General features: G+C 48.7%; 1 protein-coding gene and 1 pseudogene across 1 annotated transcript in view; one reads left to right on the top strand and one right to left on the bottom strand.

Annotated features, from left to right (window-relative positions):
* The window catches only part of DMRT1 (doublesex and mab-3 related transcription factor 1), a 282,371-nt gene that overhangs the window by 124,889 nt on the left and 135,705 nt on the right, over positions 1 to 21,777 (top strand). The window lies entirely within an intron of this gene.
* LOC134946421 (5S ribosomal RNA) lies at positions 12,087 to 12,206 on the bottom strand (annotated as a pseudogene).

Here is a 21,777-nt window from a genome sequence, read left to right on the forward strand (position 1 = left end):
GGACATGTTGGAAATACATTGTCTGATGGCGTCTCAAGTTCAGAACATGGGGCCCCTGGACTATCAGTTTCACTATCCACGTGTACATGTTATGGGAATAGTAACCTGTGTCGAGCGAGGAATGATGTTCTGAAGCAGTTTAGTTATGCTAATCCAGGGAGTACCATGTTCTGAACTTGAACCTCTGATGGCGTCTAATGGTTCTCTTACTGTAGTTTATAAACACAACCTATTTATAATGTATTCATGTATCTTTTTCTTTCTCTAGCATCCATAAGGGATATTGGGGGACATTCCGAGTTGATCGCTCGCTGACGATTTTCGCAGCGCAGTGATCAGGTGAATAATTGGCATTTTTGCGCATGCGTATGGGCCGTTGTGGTTGTACACAGGATGTAGCGAAGTTTTTCTTCACACAAGCAAGCGAGCGATCAACTCGGAATGACCCCCATTGGGGACACATTAGTATGATGGGTATAGACGAGGTCCAAAGGAGCCAGTGAACTTTAAATTTCTTCCACTGGGTGTGCTGACTCCTCCCCTCTATGCCTCCTCCCACAGACAGTTTAGAAAAAAGTGCCCTCAGGAGAGGTTGCACTCTCTGCTAGCTCCAGAGTTTTTCTTCTTTTATTCTAAAACTTTAGTTTATTTCGGTATGCTGTTTGGGCAACAGCATACCTGCAGCATGGGAGTTAGGGGAGGGGGCGGTCACCGACCTCCTGAGGTGCAGAGCTGCTTCCCCTTTGCAGGACCACCGTCCTGAGGGGTTGTTTGTTCAGCGGGGCACTGCGCCTTGGCTGTCGCAACCGCAGCACGCCGCACACTCCTAACACTGCCTGAAGGTGATCGTCGATGGTGAGTACACACCGGGGGCCCCGCTAGGGGGGTCTTAGTTCATGGTTTGGCAGAAGCGCGGGTGAGGCATACGGGTCCCTCCTGGGGGTGACCCGCTATAGCCCCTGCGTGAGACTGGCTAGCGGTGGCTGTACCAAGTATTCATGTAAGGCTACAGCATGATTAGGAGACAGGGCCAGTATAAATATAACTAGGTAGCTCTGGCGCCATTGCGGTGGGCGGAGCTACATCAGAGCGGGCTCAGTTGCATTTTGGCACCTTCCTCTGCATAAGCAGCAGCAGCCTCACATAGCGCCTCCGGACTGTCACACGCTGGATCACTGGTACAGGGTGTTAAATAGGGGGAGGGCCGCTCATTGTGCACAGATATTATTCCTTTGAGGGAATTACATGATATAAGCATTTCTCACTGTTATCTAAAAACGCTGACAGCCTCACTGGGGCTCTGCAGCGTTGAATGTGCTGGGTCCTCTCTTCCTCTGTGTCTCCTCTCACATGCAGTAGGGCAGGCTTACATTGTAATCAGTCTGTATTGTATGTGTATTATGTTTTCATTATGGTGAAACAGAAGTTATGCAGTGTATGTAATGCCAGATTCTCCCCTCTTTCATCGGGTTCCGTATCATGTGAGCAGCGTAGTCAGTCCTCGCAAAATGCTGAGGACAATGTGGGGAGAGTCACGAGCCCACCTGGCTGTGGGCTATCAAATCTATGATGTCTGATATGTCATCTCAGCTCACTGCAAATGCCCACAAACACAAGAACTGCAAAAAGCAGTGGCAGATCTAGCTGCCAGGGCTGATGTTCCCCATCTCCCCCTCTCTACTGCAGGTCCACATAAACGTGCTTTACCTGCACTTCTATCAGATACTGATGATGATATACCAGATGATGGGGACGATGTGAATCCCATAAGTGGGGATTCTACTCCTACACAGGGTATTGAATCCTTCATTTTAGCTATAAGGGATGTGCTAAAGCTCCCCCTAGAGGACGCTGCAAATCAGCAGTTGTTTCTCTGACGTCCTAGTGGATGCTGGGTACTCCGTAAGGACCATGGGGAATAGACGGGCTCCGCAGGAGACTGGGCACTCTAAAAGAAAGATTAGGTACTATCTGGTGTGCACTGGCTCCTCCCTCTATGCCCCTCCTGCAGACCTCAGTTAGAATCTGTGCCCGGCCCGAGCTGGTTGCACACTAGGGGCTCTCCTGAGCTTCTAGAAAAAGAAAGTATTTGTTAGGTTTTTTATTTTCAGTGAGATCTGCTGGCAACAGACTCACTGCTACGAGGGACTGAGGGGAGAGAAGCGAACCTACCTGCTTGCAGCTAGCTTGGGCTTCTAAGGCTACTGGACACCATCCGATCTCGATCGTCCGGTCCCGGAGCCGCGCCGCCGTCCCCCTTGCAGAGCCAGAAGACAGAAGAGAATCCTGAAAATCGGAGGCTGAAGACTTCGGTCTTCATTAAGGTAGCGCACAGCACTGCAGCTGTGCGCCATTGCTCCCTATGCACACCACACACTCCGGTCACTGATGGGTGCAGAGCGCTGGGGGGGGGGGGGGGGGGGCGCCCTGGGCAGCAATTAGAGTACCTTACATGGCTAATTGACACATAATACAGCTTTTAAGCTGTATATGTGCATAATCCCCCGCCATTATACAGATAAAAAAGCGGGAGAAGTCCGCCGAGAAAGGGGCGGGGCTATCTTCCTCAGCACACCGGCGCCATTTCTCTTCACAGCTCCGCTGGAAGACAGCTCCCCAGGCTCTCCCCTGCAGTTTCCAGGCATCAAGGGTAAAAAAGAGAGGGGGGGCACTAAATTTAGGCGCAAACTATATATAAAAGCAGCTATAGGGAAAATCGCTTTTGTTAGTGTAAATCCCTGATTATATAGCGCTGTGGTGTGTGCTGGCATACTCTCTCTCTGTCTCCCCAAAGGACTTTGTGGGGTCCTGTCCTCAGTCAGAGCATTCCCTGTGTGTGTGTGTGTGCGGTGTGTCGGTACGGCTGTGTCGACATGTTTGATGAGGACGCTTGCGTGGAGGCGGAGCAGGTGCCGATAAGTGTGATGTCGCCCCCTGCGGGGCCGACACCTGAGTGGATGGATATGTGGAAGGTATTAACCGACAGTGTCAACTCCTTGCATAAAAGGTTCGATGACACAGCTTTGGGACAGCCGGCATCTCAGCCCGCGCCTGCCCAGGCATCTCAGAGGCCATCAGGGGCTCAAAAACGCCCGCTACCTCAGATGGCAGACACAGATGTCGACACGGAGTCTGACTCCAGTGTCGACGAGGATGAGACAAATGTACAATCCACAAGGGCCATCCGATGTATGATTACGGCAATGAAAAATGTGTTGCACATTTCTGACATTAACCCGGTTACCACAAAAAAGGGTGTTATGTTTGGGGAGAAAAAGCAGCCAGTGACTTTTCCCCCATCTGATGAGTTAAATGAATTGTGTGAAGAAGCGTGGTGTTCCCCAGATATGAAACTAGTGATTTCTAAACGGTTACTAATGGCGTACCCTTTCCCGCCAACGGATAGGTTACGCTGGGAGACATCCCCTAGGGTGGACAAGGCGCTCACACGCTTATCAAAAAAGGTGGCACTGCCGTCTCAGGATACGGCCGCCTTAAAGGAGCCTGCAGATAGAAAGCAGGAGGCTATCCTGAAGTCTGTGTATACACACTCGGGTACTATACTGAGACCTGCTATTGCTTCAGCATGGATGTGTAGTGCTGCAGCAGCATGGTCTGATTCCCTGTCAGATAACATTGCTTCCCTTGACAGAGATACTATTTTGCTAACTATAGAGCATATTAAAGACGTAGTCTTATATATGAGAGATGCACAGAGGGACATTTGCCGGCTGGCATCTAGAATTAATGCAATGTCCATTTCTGCCAGGAGAGTATTATGGACTCGGCAGTGGACAGGTGATGCTGATTCCAAAAGGCACATGGAAGTTTTGCCTTATAAGGGTGAGGAATTGTTTGGGGACGGTCTCTCGGACCTCGTGTCCACAGCAACAGCTGGGACGTCGACTTTTTTACCTCAGGTCCCCTCACAGCCTAAGAAAGCACCGTATTATCAAATACAGTCCTTTCGGCCTCAGAAAGGCAAGCGGGTCAGAGGCGCGTCCTTTCTGCCCAGAGGCAGGGGTAGAGGGAAAAAGCTGCACCAGACAGCCAGTTCCCAGGAACAAATATCCTCCCCTGCTTCCACTAAGTCCACCGCATGACGCTGGGGCTCCACAGGTGGAGCCTGGTGCGGTGGGGGGCCATCTCCGGAACTTCAGCGACCAGTGGGTTCGCTCACAGGTGGATCTCTGGGCTCTACAGGTATCTCAGGGATACAAGCTGGAGTTCGAGACGTCTCCCCCTCGCCGTTACCTCAAATCAGCCTTGCCTGCTACTTCCAAGGAAAGGGAGGTAGTACTGGCGGCAATTCACAAGCTGTACCTCCAGCAGGTGATAATCAAAGTTCCTCTCCTTCAACAGGGACGAGGTTACTATTCCACAATGTTTGTGATACCGAAACCAGACGGTTCGGTGAGACCCATTCTAAAATTGAAATCCTTGAACACTTATATAAGTAAGTTCAAGTTCAAAATAGAATCGCTCAGGGCGGTTATTGCAAGCCTGGAAGAGGGGGATATTATGGTGTCACTGGACATCATGGATGCTTACCTTCATGTCCCCATTTACCCACCTCACCAGGAGTACCTCAGGGTTGTGGTACAGAACTGCCATTACCAATTCCAGACGTTGCCGTTTGGTCTATCCACGGCACCGAGGGTGTGTTCCAAGGTAATGGCCAAAATGATGATACTCCTTCGAAAGAAGGGAGTTATAATTATCCCGTACTTGGACGATCTCCTTATAAAGGCGAGATCCAAGGAGCAGTCGTTGATCGGAGTAGCACTATCTCAGGAAGTGCTACAACAGCACGGCTGGATTCTGAATATCCCAAAGTCGCAGCGGGTTCCTACGACGCGTCTGCTGATATTGGGCATGTTTCTGGACACAGAACAGAAGAAGGTGTTTCTCCCGGAGGAGAAGGCCAAGGAGTTGTCATCTCTGGTCAGAGACCTCCTGAAACCAAAACAGGTGTCGGTGCACCATTTCACGCGAGTCCTGGAAAAGATGGTAGCTTCTTACGAAGCAATTCCCTTTGGCAGGTTCCATGCAAGTAATTTTCAGTGGGACCTGTTAGACAAGTGAGGATCGCATCTTCAGATGCATCGGCTGATCACCCTGTCCCCGAGGGCCAGGGTGTCTCTGCTGTGGTGGCTGCAGAGTGCTCATCTTCTCGAGGGCCGCAGATTCGGCATTCAGGACGGGGTCCTGGTGACCACGGATGCAAGCCTCCGAGGTTGGGGAGCAGTCACTCAGGGAAGAAACTTCCAAGGACAACGGTCGAGTCAGGAGACTTCCCTACACATGAATATTCTGGACCTAAGGGCCATTTTCAATGCCCTAAGTCAAACAGAACCCCTGCTTCAAAACCAGCCGGTGCTGATTCAGTCAGACAACATCACGGCTGTCGCCCATGTAAACCGACAAGGCGGCACAAGAAGCAGGATGGCGTTGGCAGTAGCCACAAGGATTCTCCGATGGGCGGAGTATCACGTGCTAACACTGTCAGCAGTGTTCATTCCGGGGGTGGAAAACTAGGAAGCAGACTTCCTCAGCAGGCACGACCTCCACCCGGGAGAGTGGGGACTTCATCCAGAAGTCTTCACGCAGATTGTGAACCGTTGGGAACGGCCACAGGTGGACATGATGGCGTCCCGCCTCAACAAAAAGCTAAAAAAGTATTGCGCCAGGTCAAGAGACCCTCAGGCGATAGCTGTGGACGCACTAGTGACACCGTGGGTGTACCAGTCGGTTTATGTGTTCCCTCCTCTTCCTCTCATACCCGAGGTACTGAGGATCGTAAGTAAGAGAGGAGTAAGAACTATACTCGTGGTTCCGGATTGGCCAAGAAGAACTTGGTACCCAGAACTACAAGAAATGATCTCGGAGGACCCATGGCCTCTGTCTCTCAGACAGGACCTGCTACTGCAGGGGCCCTGTCTGTTCCAAGACTTACCGCGGCTGCGTTTGAAGGCTTGGCGGTTGAACGCCGGATCCTAACGGATAAGGGCGTTCCAGATGAAGTGATTCCTACGCTGTTAAAGGCTAGGAAAGACGCTGCCTGAAGTTCAGACGTTGTTAAGGGAGTGCTGTATATTCAGCCCCCTTTTGTGCCTCCAGGGGCACCTTGGGATCTCAACGTAGTGTTGGATTTCCTAAAATCACATTGTTTTGAGCCACTTCAGACCGTGGAGTTGAAGTATCTCACGTGGAAAGTGGTCATGTTTTTGGCCTTGGCTTCGGCTAGGCGTGTGTCAGAATTGGCGGCTTTGTCATGTAAAAGCCCTTATCTGATCTTCCATATGGACAGGGCAGATTTGAGGATTCGTCCCCAATTTCTCCCTAAGGTGGTATCAGCGTTTCATTTGAACCAACCTATTGTGGTGCCTGCGGCTACTCGGGACTTGGAGGATTCCAAGTTGCTGGACGTAGTCGGGGCCCTGTAAATCTATGTTTCCAGGACGGCTAGAGTCAGAAATACTGACTCGCTGTTTATCCTGCATGCACCCAACAAGCTGGGTGCTCCTGCTTCTAAGCAGACTATTGCTCGCTGGATCTGTAGCACGATTCAACTTGCACATTCTGCGGCTGGACTGCCGCATCCTAAATCAGTAAAAGCCCATTCCACGAGGAAGGGGGCTCTTCTTGGGCGGCTGCCCAAGGGGTCTCGGCATTACAACTTTGCCGAGCTGCTACCTGGTCGGGGTCAAACACGTTTGCAAAATTCTACAAGTTTGATACCCTGGCTGAGGAGGACCTTGAGTTTGCTCATGCGGTGCTGCAGAGTCATCCGCACTCTCCCGCCCGTTTGGAAGCTTTGGTATAATCCCCATGGTCCTTACGGAGTACCCAGCATCCACTAGGACGTCAGAGAAAATAAGAATTTACTCACCGGTAATTCTATTTCTGGTAGTCCGTAGTGGATGCTGGGAGCCCGTCCCAAGTGCGGATTTTTTGCAATACTTGTATATAGTTATTGCTTAACTAAAGGGTTATTGTTATGAGCCATCTGTTCAGTGAGGCTCAGTTGTTATTCATACTGTTAACTGGGTATAGTTATCACGAGTTGTACGGTGTGATTGGTGTGGCTGGTATGAGTCTTACCCTGGATTCCAAATCCTTTCCTTGTAGTGTCAGCTCTTCCGGGCACAGTTTCCCTAACTGAGGTCTGGAGGAGGGGCATAGAGGGAGGAGCCAGTGCACACCAGATAGTACCTAATCTTTCTTTTAGAGTGCCCAGTCTCCTGCGGAGCCCGTCTATTCCCCATGGTTCTTACGGAGTACCCAGCATCCACTACGGACTACGAGAAATAGAATTACCGGTGAGTAAATTTTTATTTTTTCCTCCCTCAAGACAAACTGACTGTCACATTTCCTGATTCTAAAGAATTGGATGATTTATTTAAACTGGCCTGGATAAATCCAGTCAAAAAATATCAGGTGTGAAAATGGTTTTTGCATACATTCCCCTTTGCCCCTGAGGGTAAAAAATTCTGGGAAGAATCTCCGGCTGTAGACGTCTCGGTACTCCCTGCTCCGGGCTCCTTTACGGTAAAGGACTCAGGGGATAGGAAAATTGAGGCTACACTAAAATCTGTCTACATTGCCGCAGGGGTATCTCAAAGACCGGTCATTGCAGGTTGCTGGATGACACATGCAATTTACACCTGGGCTACTCAAATTCAGGAGGGTCTCTCGGGCGACATGACCCTTGTTACTTCGGTGACTTTCCTGAAACACATTCAGGAGACCGCAAGGGTTCTCTGTGACTCCCTAAAAGAGATTGGCTGTGTCAGCACGCAGAGCCAAATGGTTGCGCCAGTGGATTGCAGACGCTGACTCCAAACGCAATGTGGAATCTCTTCTCTTTACAGGTGAATGTCTCTTTTCAGGCGAATTGGAAGCATGGATCTCCAAAGCTACTGCTGGGAAATACATGTTTCTTCCCTCGGGGGCTCCGCCTGCTAGACGTACCTACCCAGGACCGTCTAGTCAGTCCTTTCAGTCCACCAGATTTCGATCTAGGGCCAGAGGTGCATCAAATGCAGCTAGAGGCACCAAGGGTAAACCTAAGAAACCAGCCGTTGCCGTCTCTCAAGAACAGAGCACCAGTTCAGCTTCCGCAAAGACATCAGTATGTCGGTGGCCGCCCACCCCGGGAGGATCTCGAGGTGGGAGCTAGGTTACGTCACTTTAGCCACATCTGGGGAAGTTCCTGCCAGGACGCCTGGGTATGGGACCATATTTCTCAGGTTTACAAGCTGGAGTTCGACGTGTTACGCTACTACAGTCCATCACAAAGTTGGTCCAGTCCCAATTCATTGTTCCAGTACCCCTGCAAGAGCAAGGACAAGGCTACTACTCTAATCTGTTCGTTGTGCCAAACCGGATGGATCTGTGAGGCCAATTTTGAATCTGAATTCCTTGAATCCTTACCTAAAGGTTTTCAAATTAAAGATGGAATCTTTGCGAGCAGTGATCGCAGGCCTGGAACACCAGAAATTCCTAGTGACCCTGGATATCAAGGCCACCTACCTCCATATCCCAATTTGCCCTCCTCATCAGGCCTATCTGAGGTTTGCCCTGCTCAACAATCACTACCAGTTCCAGGTGTTAACGTTTGGCCTGTCTACAGCTCCGAGGGTGTCCACGAAGGTGATGGCGGAAATTATGTTCCAGCTCAGGGTCCAGGGGGTGAACGTGGTCCCTTACCTGGATGATCTCCTGATAAAAGTGAGTTCCAGGGAGCTCCTACTGGTCCATATAGATCGCACTATCCAACTTCTGTCACACCACGGGTGAATCCTCAATCTACAGAAGTCCCACCTAGAGCCGTCTCAACGACTTCTGTTTCTGGGAATGCTACTGGATACTGTAGCGCACAAATTGTTCCTCCAAGAGGACAAAGTGAGAAATGGTTTGCATGGTTCTCCGACTGACTCGAGTTACCATTCATCTTTGCATAACTTTGTTGGGATTGATGGTAGCCTCGTACGAGGCCGTCCAGTATGGACTGTTCCATGCCAGACCCTTACAATTGGACATCCTTCACAAGTGGTCTGGTTCCCATCTTCAGATGCACCGGATAATTCAACTGTCACCCGGGCCAGGATTTCACTCCTGTGGTGGCTGCAGTCTTCCAATCTCCAGGAAGGTAGGCGCTTCGGGATTCAGGATTGGATCCTCCTTACGACGGATGCAAGTCTGATAGGATGGAGGGCTGTCACGCAAGGGGTGCAGTTCCAGGGCAGGTGGTCTAGCCAAGAGGCCCTACTTCAGATCAACATCCTGGAACTTCGGGCTATTTACAATGCCCTGATTCAGGCCTCCCTTCTGCTCCGGGATCAAGCAATCCAGGTACAGTCGGACAATACCACGGCTGTGGCGTACATCAATTGACAAGTAGGGACAAAAAGCAGGGCCTGCATGTGAGTAGTATCAAGCATACTCCTCTGTGAGTAAAGAAATGCACTAGCACTGTCCGCAATCATCATTCCGTGAGTGGACAATTGGGAAGCGGACTTCCTGAGTCGCCACGACCTCCACCCAGAGGAGTGGGGCCTACATCCTCATGTGTTCCAACAGATCATCGATCAGTGGGGTTGCCCCCAGATAGACATGATGGCGTCTCGCCTCAACAAGAAACTTCGCTCCTATTGCTCACAAACCAGAGACACTCAGGCGTGCACAGTGGATGGTCGCCTTGGCCTTACCAGCTGGTCTACTTATTTCCTCCGAGTCCGTTGATCCCAAAGGTGCTTAAGAGGATCCGGCATCCCAAAGGTGCTCAAGAGGATCCGGCATCAATGAGTACAAGCAATTCTGCTTGCCCCGGATTGGCCCCGTAGGGCATGGTACGGGTATCTTCTGGACATGTCCGTCGAAGACCCTTGGCCTCTGCCACTCGGAAGAGATCTTCAACAAGGACCATTCGTCTGCCCGGACTTACGGCGGCTTCATTTGATGGCATGGAAGTTGAGCGGAACATCGTAGCTCACAAGGGACTTTCCATAATGGTCATTGCCACTATGGTGCAAGCCAGAAAATCTGTGACGTCAAAACACTATCATAATATCTGGTGGGGATATGTCTCCTGGTGCGAGGAACGCACATATCCATCTGCCGATTTTCACTTGGGAAGGTTCCTTCATTTCCTGCAGGCTGGTATGGATCAAGGCTTACGTCTGGGATCCCTTAAGTTTTAAATTTTGTCTCTTTCCATCTTCTTCCAGAAGAAGTTTGCAATACTGCCTGGAGTTCAGACCTTCTTGCAAGGGGTGCTTCACATCCAACCTCCGTTTGTGCCGCCTACGGCTCCTTGGGATTTGGATGTGGTTTTACGATTTCTACAGTCCTCCTGGTTTGAACCTCTGATGATGGTAGAAGACAAGTACCTCACGTGGAAGACGGTGATGTTACTGGCCCTGGCTTCTGCTAGACGTGTTTCAGAATTGGGCAGCCTTATCGTATAAAAGTTCGTATTTGGTCTTTTATGAGGACAGAGCGGAGCTCAGGACTAGGAAATGGGGTTTGGGAGGGAACCGCAGCAGTCCAAAAATTTTTTTTTTCAAACAATTAATAGCCTCTGAAAAACTGAATTTAAATAGAATTCCTTCAATATATGGCAACCGTAGATATTATAATAATCTATCCTAATATCACATAATGTTGCTTTCAGTGGTGCTCCCTAGAGTCAAAAGGTATGAAATACAAAGAACCAAGAAGAGAGAAATTGGAAAAAAGACTCTTTTGTGGGAGCACTCTAATACAGAGGTTACAGTATAATTTGTAAAATACTGATGGGAACAATTTAATTAGTGAAAATTAAGTTCACTGAGTGACCATATGTGAACAAAATAGCTTAGCGAAAATATGGATGAATTAAATTATTCGTGATCTCAAATATCACAATCTGCAAATTGCCGGAAGTAGAATTCTGTGGTGCTTTTGTCACCATGATCCTGCACAGTATCTCTTATGTAATGTATGACCATCATTCATTCTGCTAATTGTTATGATTCCAGCACTCCTGACCGGAGGAGATTTTATGACAAGGACCAGAGCGCTGGAATGGAATGCAGGTAACGGGAGCAGGAAAGACTAGTTGCCCCTGGCGCCCTAACTCTATTGTCTCACCCGTGCTATCGGAAATCCCCTGCGAGACTATGGTTTCTTGAGCCCCTGGCAGCCACGTTTGAAGGGCGGATTATGTCTGCCCAACTCCGGTGCCCCCCGGTCTTAGTGAGAGACAAAGGGAAATCCAAGGCAGGATGATAACAAGAGGACCTCTGACTGACAACAGGCCAGGGGCAACAAGCTAACTAACAAAACCTGAAGTATGTGCGGAAACCCGCCAGGGAAAAGGACAACCAAAATCCACTTGTCCAATACTCCTACCCAGCACCGCTGGATACCAGAGTGGACCTGTGGAAGCGGAACCCTCCGCGAAATGCTCCAAAACACAAATAATAAATAATAAAGCGGACAAGCCGCAACACACGGCAAGGCCGCGACTCACGAACACCACTGGATGTTATACGGTGATTAGTCAGGACTCCAGGAATAAGATGACAACTTCCGAGTTCAGGACTTCCAAATACTGGAATGACCGGATACAGCAAGACTGGAACAGACTCTCAGCAAACAGAGACAGCATGCAGGAAGCTATTACCGGCGTCTGTGAGAAGCCCTGAGAGTGCATATGAACAGGAGTCCTCCAATCAGGTGCTGACAGGGCTAATTACCTACATGCCGTGCAGCTGCCTTGCTGCACGGCCAGGAAACAGGTGTAGGTTCATTAAACCCTGGACCCAGCAACGGGGAACGCGGTCCGTCAGTGGCGTCCCCGTTGCTAGGGTCCGTGCGGCTCAGTGCGCCCGGCGTCCAGCGTTGCCAGGGAGCCGGCGGCTGTCCACGTACGGCGTCCCTGGTTGCTAGGCGCCGGGCCGCACCGACGAGCGGACCCCGGCGCCTAACACTAATATCCATTACGGATCTTTATAGACGCAGAGAATTTAAATCATTGGTCACGCGAATCCAAATGTCGGATAGCATAAAGTTGAGTGCCACTGTGTCCAATAGCCAATTTATTGCAGTACCAGGGTGTTCAAAGGAGGTCTCCCGTCCTAGTACTGACCCGGCCTTTCACTGCTTAGCTTCCAAGTTCAGAAGAGATTGGGCATCTCCAGTGAAGTGTGACCGAAATTATTAGGCTCCTCTCTTTGGTCACTCCAAATATATGCCATGTGGCTACTATATGTTGGGGATAAAGAGCATATGTAATTTGTAACACACGGGTTACAAGCATAAGAGATTACATGCAATCAGCTGATTAATCAGCATGTGACACGGCGGTCACTGAAGTTGATTATATATGTGCAATCACTTAATTAATCAGTTATTCAGCATGTGACATGACAGTCACAGAAGAGACATTAATAGGTTTAAGGATAATATATGTGGGAAAAATTCATATATACCACATGCCCTCACAAATGGAGTTACCTTATGCCTAAGATTTTTTTTTTATTATTAACGTGCAATCAGCTGATAAATCAGTATGTGACACGGCGGTCACCAAAAGGGAATTAAATGCGTACAATCAACTTATTAATCAACAGCTGATTAATCAGCAAGTGACACGGCGGTCACAGAAAGATATTTATAAGTGCAATCACTTAATTATTCAGCATGTGACACAGCAGTCACAGAAGAAAAATAAATAGGTTTTAGGGATAATATATGTGGGAAAATTCATGTATGCCACATACCATCACAGATGGATTTACCTTGTACCTGAGCTTAGCACAGGTCACCAGTACGGCCGTACCAGATTAACTTAATGCCTAATTCAATTTATACTGTAAGAGACAGCGTGTAATTATGGCATAGAAGCAGACAAAAGGACATATATCAAAAGGATACCAGCTCCTCCTAGTTAACCCCTCTGGTCCACAAAAAAAAAAAAAAAAAAGGGGGGGGGGGGGGGAAGGGGGGAATATGAGGGGAAAGGGGAAGGTTTGTATCACAGCAGGTTATGTATAAATCTGCAGGGAGTGCTCATGACATTAATATACTGCATAGAGCTCTTGTTGTAAGGCTGATTGGAAGGTAGTTCGCGAATAAACAGTTGTTTCTTAAATAGCAACTAGGAGGCTGAACATGTATAAGATGTCTCTAATGTTCAGAGTTCTATATGGAAACTGTTGCAAGATAAGATAGTGTCAAATAGCTGTTAAGCCAGAAAATTCCAGCCTTACAAATTCATACAGTAGAGTTGCATAAGTGTGGTGTGAATGAGTTTCACATTGGTGTGGGGTATATACGATACCGGTGCTGGTATTGGCGCTGTCCGTCCCGCTTTTGGCCGTGCAGAGGCTCCGGGGACTGCAGCGGCGTATGTCCGTAGTCTCGCTCCAAGAGAGCGGTGGCTTGGGGCCGTTGCCTGGTGATCGTCTAAGCGTTCCGGCTAGCGCGGTCATGTGTGTGCATCACGTGATCACAGGATCCTGACGTACGTTTCGCAGGGTAAGCTTGATCACAGGGAGCTCAGGACTAGACAGCAGTTTCTGCCCAAGGTTGTTTCCGCGTTTCATCTGAATCAACTGTAAATGTTGATTTACTTACAGGACTAAAAGCACCACTTTAAAAAGACATTCAATACACTTTAAATGTAGCCGCTGCGGCCGCTGTAATCAATCCTTATCCTACGTACTTTTTACCCAGTTTGCGTACAAAGCCCCGTACCGTGTACGCACTTTGCGTGCAAACGCCGCGATGGTCGTACAAAGTACACACGGTGCGTACACACACAGACACGCCGTGAGCACTTTGCAGCTACACGTGTGACTAGATTACACTTATATAACACTAGCAGGGAAAGAGAGACACGACACCAATTTGTATTTCAAAGACTATGTTGGGATCTGACCCACCAACTGTTCTTTACTAGCAGGGGGTTACAATAACAACAATACAATACAATAAGAAAATGGCTACAGTCAATGGTACATACGTTTTGGTTTCGCTTGCGCTTCCCGGTCCGGTCCTCAATCATCAAGGTTGATGATCTTCAGAGATTGAGAGAGTGACCTGGCCTAAAGCTGGCTATTTATACATTTGTCCAAAACCTAACACAATGGGAACTGTAATCTCTTTAACCATTGGACACAGGGATGGTCATTTACAGTACAGGAGAGGTCATAGGTCAGTTTGAATAGGTGGGCGATGTCTCTTCCAGGTGCACTTGCAGATGGTCTCCTCTGGGTTCCCGCCGCATATCAAGTGTACAGTAAATACAGTTAATATTTATATTCTGCTCCTGCGCATAACTATTCGCAGGAGCGTGCGATCTTCTGCAAACTAACACCGCAATATTGCTCTTAAAATACCCTACAGCTGGATACCAAACACCTCCTTATAACCTAGTTCTGTCCCCTCCTGTCCTGTAAAGGTGAATCCCTTTGTTCTTATACCATTTAAACATGTGTAACTCACTGGTGTGGTGCAGGGAGACTATGTGTCCATTGTGCACTATTTAGATTAAATATGTAATGTGTTTTTATGGCTTTTCCATGCGATTACAAACACTACCGTAATTACTCATACCACGCGCTAATACTCAGGACCGCGGGAGCGACCATACGCAAATTGCGAATATGCGCACGCACGGCAGATTAAGTACGCGCACGGAGGCCATCTGTGTGTAGTTTGTACGTGATGTGTGTACTGCAATATTTTTCGACTTCAACACAACCTATTGTGATTCCGTCCTATTCTGACGCTTCTGCTCCTCCGGAGGCATTGGATGCTGTGCATGCCTTCAAGATCTATGTCAAGCGTACAGCTCGGATCAGAAAGACGGATTCCTTGTTTGTGCTCTATGATGCGCAGAAGAAGGGTTGCCCTGATCCGAAGCAGTCCATTGCTCGTTGGATTCGGCTTACTATCCAACAGGCCTATGTGTCGGCAGCCTTACCTGTTACTAAGTCTCTAAAGGCCCACTCTACTAGATCGGTGGGCACTTCCTGGGTGACTGCCTGTGGAGTCTCAGCCTCGCAACTATGCCGAGCCACTACCTGGTCGGTGAAGAACACCTTTGTGAAGTTCTACAAGTTTGATACCTGGCCAAAGAGGATACCCAGTTTGGGCAGGCGGTGCTGCAGATGTCGCCACGTTCCCGCCCGTTCTGGAAGCTTTGGAACATCCCCATCGTACTAATGTGTTCCCAATATCTCTTATGGATTCTAGAGAAAATAGGATTTAAATACCTACCGGTAAATCCTTTTCTCGTAGTCCGTAAGGGAGATTTGTCGCCCGCCTCTGTGCGGTGACTTTCTGTAGGATCTCTGTTAAGTGTTACCTGTTCAGCCGTTGCTGTTTATGTTGCCAGATGTTGCTGGCCCAGTTATGTTATGGTGTGCTGGTGTCTAAATCTCACCACACTTCTCATTGTTATGTTCCTTCTCTCAAGTATGTCCTTTCTCCTTTGGGCACTATTTTACCTATAACTGCCTGTGGGAGGGGGCATAGAGGGGAGGAGCCAGCACACCCAGTGGAAGAAATTTAAAGTGCACTGGCTCCTTTCGACCCTGTCTATACCCATCGTACTAATGTGTACCCAATATCCCTTATGGATTACGAGAAAAGGATTTACCGGTAGGTATTTAAAATCCTACTTTTTAAAATTTCCATTTACTCTGACATTTCCATTGTTCTTTTTTCTACTCCACATGTCCCTCTTTCTTTTCTCTGAAATAGTCCTCCCACACACTTAATGCTGTATTAACAACATATTCTGAGCTATGTGGTTGTAGCATATCAATATGTTTATATATCAATGGGAGTTATTTTAGTTAGTTTAAAAGATCAAATGACAAATTACTCCTGAACATTGGTAGGTATGTGTGAGACACTAGTACACTGGACTGGCAGTATTGTTTATGGGGGAAGGGGAAAGGGGTCAGTGGGGTGGTCCGTGCAATATTGGACTAGCAAATGGATAAGATAAGCAGCTGGATATAGGTTATCTTTGTTCATTCAAACAAATTGGCTCTCTGCAATATAGGAATGTTGCTGGTAGTTGGCATATACAGTATGTAGTTTACAAGTGTGTGTATCGTGTGACCGGTAACCATACCGACGCCGGCTTCCCGGCATTGAGATGTCCGGCGGGGGTGTGGGGCGAGCGCAGCAAAGCCCCTTACGTGCTTGGTGGCGAGCTACATTCGCCACAGGTTCTATTCCCTCTCCTACGAGTGGGAATAGTCCCTGTTAGTCGTTAGTCGGCATGTCAGGATTGTGGGTGGGATGTAGGTGCCGATATTGTGACCGGTGGTCTTCTGATCGCTGGTCACATAACTACATCCCATGTGGAGGCTGTGTCATAGCATAGGTGGTTGACAGGTAGAGTCTATTTTTATGCAATATGTTGGATAATTATGTAATGTGTGGTTTCCAATGGTGTAGTTGTCTGAAATATTTCTGAAGAATAGTGCCTGTTTGATGGATAAAAGAACGGCAGTCACATATGTATATATATATATATATATATATATATATATATACATACAGTATAAATGCGTAATTTCTCACTGACTGACTGACTAACTCATCACTAATTCTCTTACGTCCTTATATGTTAGGAAGGAAATTTACCATAGATGTTCTTCAGGTGGGAAATAGGAAAACTACGTAATTAGAATTTTAATAAACCTCCCCTAAGGGGATGAACAGGGGGTTGACATAATGACGTCATTACCGATGCGTGGCTTGCGTTGCATGAATGATAACACCCAAACAGACAATCCGATCAAAATTTTATTGCACCTCCAGTGGGTAGAATTTAATAAACTACAAAAATGGTCCTGTCACTTTTTACCGTATCTGCTACGGATGCTCCTCAGGTAACACCATGAAACATGGATTAATATTTACTTCCATTAAAACGTCTCTAATTTTCATCTCTATAGATTTACCACATTTCTCTTACGTCCTAGAGGATGCTGGGGACTCCGTAAGGACCATGGGGAATAGACGGGCTCCGCCGGAGACATGGGCACTAAAAAGAACTTTAGGTATGGGTGTGCACTGGCTCCTCCCTCTATGCCACTCCTCCAGACCTCAGTTTTATACTGTGCCCAGAGGAGACTGGGTGCACTACAGGGAGCTCTCCTGAGCTTCCTGAAAGAAAGTATTTTGTTAGGTTTTTTATTTTCAGGGAGACCTGCTGACAACAGGCTCCCTGCATCGTGGGACTGAGGAGAGAGAAGCAGACCTACTTAAATGCTAGGCTCTGCTTCTAAGGCTACTGGACACCATTAGCTCCAGAGGGAGTCAGAACGCAGGTCTCCCCTAGCGGTTCGTCCCGGAGCCGCGCCGCCGTCCTCCTCGCAGAGCCGGAAGCTAGAAGCCGGGTGAGTATAAGAAGATAGAAGACTTCAGAGGCGGCAGAAGACTTCAGATCTTCAATGAGGTAACGCGCGCCATTGCTCCTACACAGAACACACACACAGCGCACACTGTGGGGTGCAGGGCGCAGGGAGGGGGGGGGGGGCGCCCTTGGCAGCAATGTATACCTCTAGGACTGGTTATGATTTGATTTACACTATTTAGTGGTATTTCAGAGTATCCCCGCCAGTTTGTTTTAAAAAGAAGCGGGACCGAAGCCCGCCACTGAGGGGGCGGGGCTTCTTCCTCAGCACTCACCAGCGCCATTTTCTCCACAGCACACGCTGAGAAGCTGGCTCCCCAGGACTCTCCCCTGCTGATCACCGGAGACAGAGGGTTTTAAAGAAGGGGGGGGGGGGGCACATAATTTGGCGCAGTGAATATATATATAAAAGCGCTATATCTGGGTAAATTTTTGTTTTTCCAGGGTTATTGGCGCTTGGTGTGTGCTGGCATACTCTCTCTCTGTCTCTCCAAAGGGCCTTGTTGAGAAACTGTCTCCAGATAGAGCTTTCCCTGAGTGTGTGGTGTGTCAGTACGTGCGTGTCGGCATGTCTGAAGCGGAAGGCTCTCCTAGGGATGAGGTGGAGCGCATGAGTGTGGGGTCGCCGTCGGCAACGCCGACACATGACTGGATGGATATGTGGAATATTTTAAATGCAAATGTGAATTTATTGCACAAACGTTTGGACAAAGCAGAGTCCAGGGACGGTACGGTGGGTCAGACCCTGCCTTTCCCTATGTCACAGGGGCCTTCGGGGTCTCAAAAGCGCCCACTTTCTCAGATAGTTGACACAGATACCGACACAGATTCCTACTCTAGTGTCGATTATGATGATGCGAGGTTGCAGCCAAAGTTGGCAAAGAGTATTCATTATATGATTATTGCTGTAAAGGATGTGCTGCATATTATAGATGACCCCGCGGTGCCTAATCCTAAGATCCACATGTTTAAAGAAAAGAAGCCTGAGGTTACTTTTCCACCTTCCTTTGAATTAAATGAGTTATTTGAAAGTGCTTGGGAAACTCCAGATAAGAAACTGCAGATTCCCAAAAGGATTCTTATGGCGTATCCTTTCCCGATCAAGGACAGGATACGGTGGGAATCCTCCCCACGGGTGGACAAGGGCGTTGACGCGCCGTTCCAAAAAGGTGGCGCTGCCGTCTCAGGATACCGCTGCCCTCAGGGATCCTGCTGACCGCAAGCAGGAAACTGTTACGTTCCTGGTGCTCAGAACAAGAGAGATGTTGCGTAGTGAGTCCAGAGCACCAGAACGTGACACTGAAATAAGGTGTGGTATGGAAATAGCCCCTAGCAGCCTACCTCCATTGTTTCACCCGTGTGGTCAGTTCACGCATGCGTGACTTTGGTTTCTTGGGCCCACGGCAGCCGCGTTTGAAGGGCGGATTAGGTCTGCCCAACTCCGATGCCCCCAGGTCTTAGAGTGAGACAAGGCGTGAACCGAGACAGGATAATAACAAGGGGACCTCTAACTAAAGCAAACAGAAGGCTAGGGGCTACTAACAACCCTAAAACTAAATATATGTGCGGCACGCCGCCAAAGGAAAAGAACAACAAAGGAAGTGCTGTCCACACGCCGACACTATACTGTTGTGTACCGGTGGTGACAGCATATGCAGAACCCTCTGCAAAACACCAGTAACAGATATAACCAAGGAATACAGCGGCCTAGGCCGACAGACGCGGCAAAGCCGCTACTCACGGAACTGGTACAAATACTGGCAAACGGACAGGAACCCCCAATGTAGCCGACACAGACTCAGAACCGGAGGACAGGCAGAATCCCAAACGACAGACCGGTGGACACCAAGAAGCCAGATACTCGACCAGGCACAGACAAAGCCACAGGACTTCTGGACAGGAACGCTTCACGGCAGGACACGGGATCAGACACTCAGGAACCGACACTCAGGAACTAGCTCAGAACTCTAGAACTATCACCAGCGTCTGTGTATTGCACTGAGCCAGAATATAACAGAGAGCCCTAATTAATTATGTCATGCAGCTGCCCTGTTGCATGACTCCAAACTGACAAGATGCAATTAGCAGACAGGTGAGGCCAAACACATGGAAACAGGCTGCAATTACACACACTCACCACTGACAGCAAACCAGAATCTTCTAACCCAGAGCAAAGGGAAATCCTGGCCTGCAAGAGAACTATGGTGGTCATTCCGAGTTGTTTGCTCGGTAATTTTCTTCGCATCGCAGCGATTTTCCGCTAATTGCGCATGCGAAATGTTCGCACTGCGACTGCGCCAAGTAATTTTGCTATGCAGTTAGGAATTTTACTCACGGCATTACAAGGTTTTTTCTTCGTTCTGGTGATCGTAATGTGATTGACAGGAAGTGGGTGTTTCTGGGCGGAAACTGGCCGTTTTATGGGAGTGTGTGAAAAAACGCTACAGTTTCTGGGAAAAACGCGGGAGTGGCTGGAGAAACGGGGGAGTGTCTGGGCGAACGCTGGGTGTGTTTGTGACGTCAAACCAGGAACGACAAGCACTGAACTGATCGCACTGGAAGAGTAAGTCTCGAGCTACTCAGAAACTGCACAGAGAAGTCTTTTCGCAATATTGCGAATCTTTCGTTCGCAATTTTGATAAGCTAAGATTCACTCCCAGTAGGTGGCGGCTTAGCGTGTGCAATGCTGCTAAAAGCAGCTTGCGAGCGAACAACTCGGAATGAGGGCCTATAAACATAAAATACGGAAAACAGGAATGAACCACTACCTGTGGTTCATAACAGTACCCTCTCCTTAAGGGTGAGCTCCGAACACCCCATGACACCCACGGGGAACATAAACAGAAGTATAACATAAAATACATAACCAAAATGCAAAAACAGGAATGAGCCACAGCCGTGGCTCATAACAGTACCCCACCCCTTGAGGAGGGGTCAACGGACCCTAAAATTCAGACTTTCCAAAACAAGGGATACAAAAAAAAACCTGACACACTGGTCTAACAGGCAAGAAAACAGAAACAAGCTGTAACAGTGTGTCCCCCCCCCCCCCCCCTGACGGTGGCCACTGGACACAAGACAAGGGGGAAAAAAAATCTTTTTTTTTTATAACAAAGCAAGAGTCAATAATTATTTATTTTTCTTCTTATTTTTACAAAGTTCTTGAGGTCTGACCAAGGTAATTCCCCAAACATTGTCTGAACTGATGGTACCTCCCAGCAAGGCTGGGTTCAAATCAGAGATTGGTTTCTTAACCTTGGGAGCTGAACTTTCAGGCAAAGTACTACTATTAGAAGAAGACAGAAAAGCACATCCTGCAGTCAAAACAACGGGCTGAGACTCTTGTGCCAAGTTTACAGTATACGGTGGACTCTCAGCAGATAAGACGGGTGACCTAGAGGAACCTGAACCAATTTCTTTGGAACCATATCTCTTAATAACTGCATCACTGAATGCCGGGGGATCCTGAAGGATGGGATCTTCAGTTTTCATTAAATTGGATGCCCACTCAAAAGGCTCCCCTCTAAAGGAATATATCAGATAGAGCACAAGGTTCTCTGAAGTGATGCCCAGAAATGGTCTAGACAACATAATGATGTAATAGTGTTTGTAAAGCGCCAGAAATTGGACTAAGTCCCCATCAAAGATTATAGATGTTGAGATATCAACAGAGTCAGGATCTGCTTCCTTCCCATTTGACTGACTAGAGTGCTTTGCTAGGACCTGGTCACTACTGACCTTACTCGAGGCTGAGACTTTCTGAACCCCACCTGGGGCAGTGACTTTCTGAACCCCACCTGGGGCAGTGGCCCTCGGCACCCCACCTGGGGCAGTGGCCCTCGGAACCCCACCCGGGGTTGTGACTTTCTGAACCCCACCCGGGGCAGTGACTTTCTGAACCCCACCCAGGGCAGTCGCCCTCGGAACCCCACCCGGGGTAGTGACTTTCTGAACCCCACCCGTGGCAGTGGCCCTCGGGAACCCCGCTGGGGGCAGCACCTCGGATTCTTTTACTGGGACCGGGCCGTCAGCCTCCCTCTCTGGGACCGGGCCGTCAGCCTCCCTCTCTGGGACCGGGCCGTCAGCCTCCCTCTCTGGGACCGGGCCGTCAGCCTCCCTCTCTGGGTCCAGGCCGTCAGCCTCCCTCTCTGAGTCGATAATTATCGAAACTTCTCCCGGGACTATGACTTCCGGGACTTTTGCTGAAGCTATAACCTTCAGAACCTCCACTAACGCTATGCCTCCTGAGTCCTTTCCTGGGGAAGCGACTTCTAGACCCTTCTCTGGGGCTGTGTCTCTTGAGACCCCACTTGGGGATATTACTTCAAAGATCCCTTCTGGGGTTT

The sequence above is a fragment of the Pseudophryne corroboree genome, chromosome 1, assembly GCF_028390025.1.
Source record: "Pseudophryne corroboree isolate aPseCor3 chromosome 1, aPseCor3.hap2, whole genome shotgun sequence".
In the NCBI taxonomy this organism is placed as follows: Eukaryota; Metazoa; Chordata; class Amphibia; order Anura; family Myobatrachidae; genus Pseudophryne; species Pseudophryne corroboree.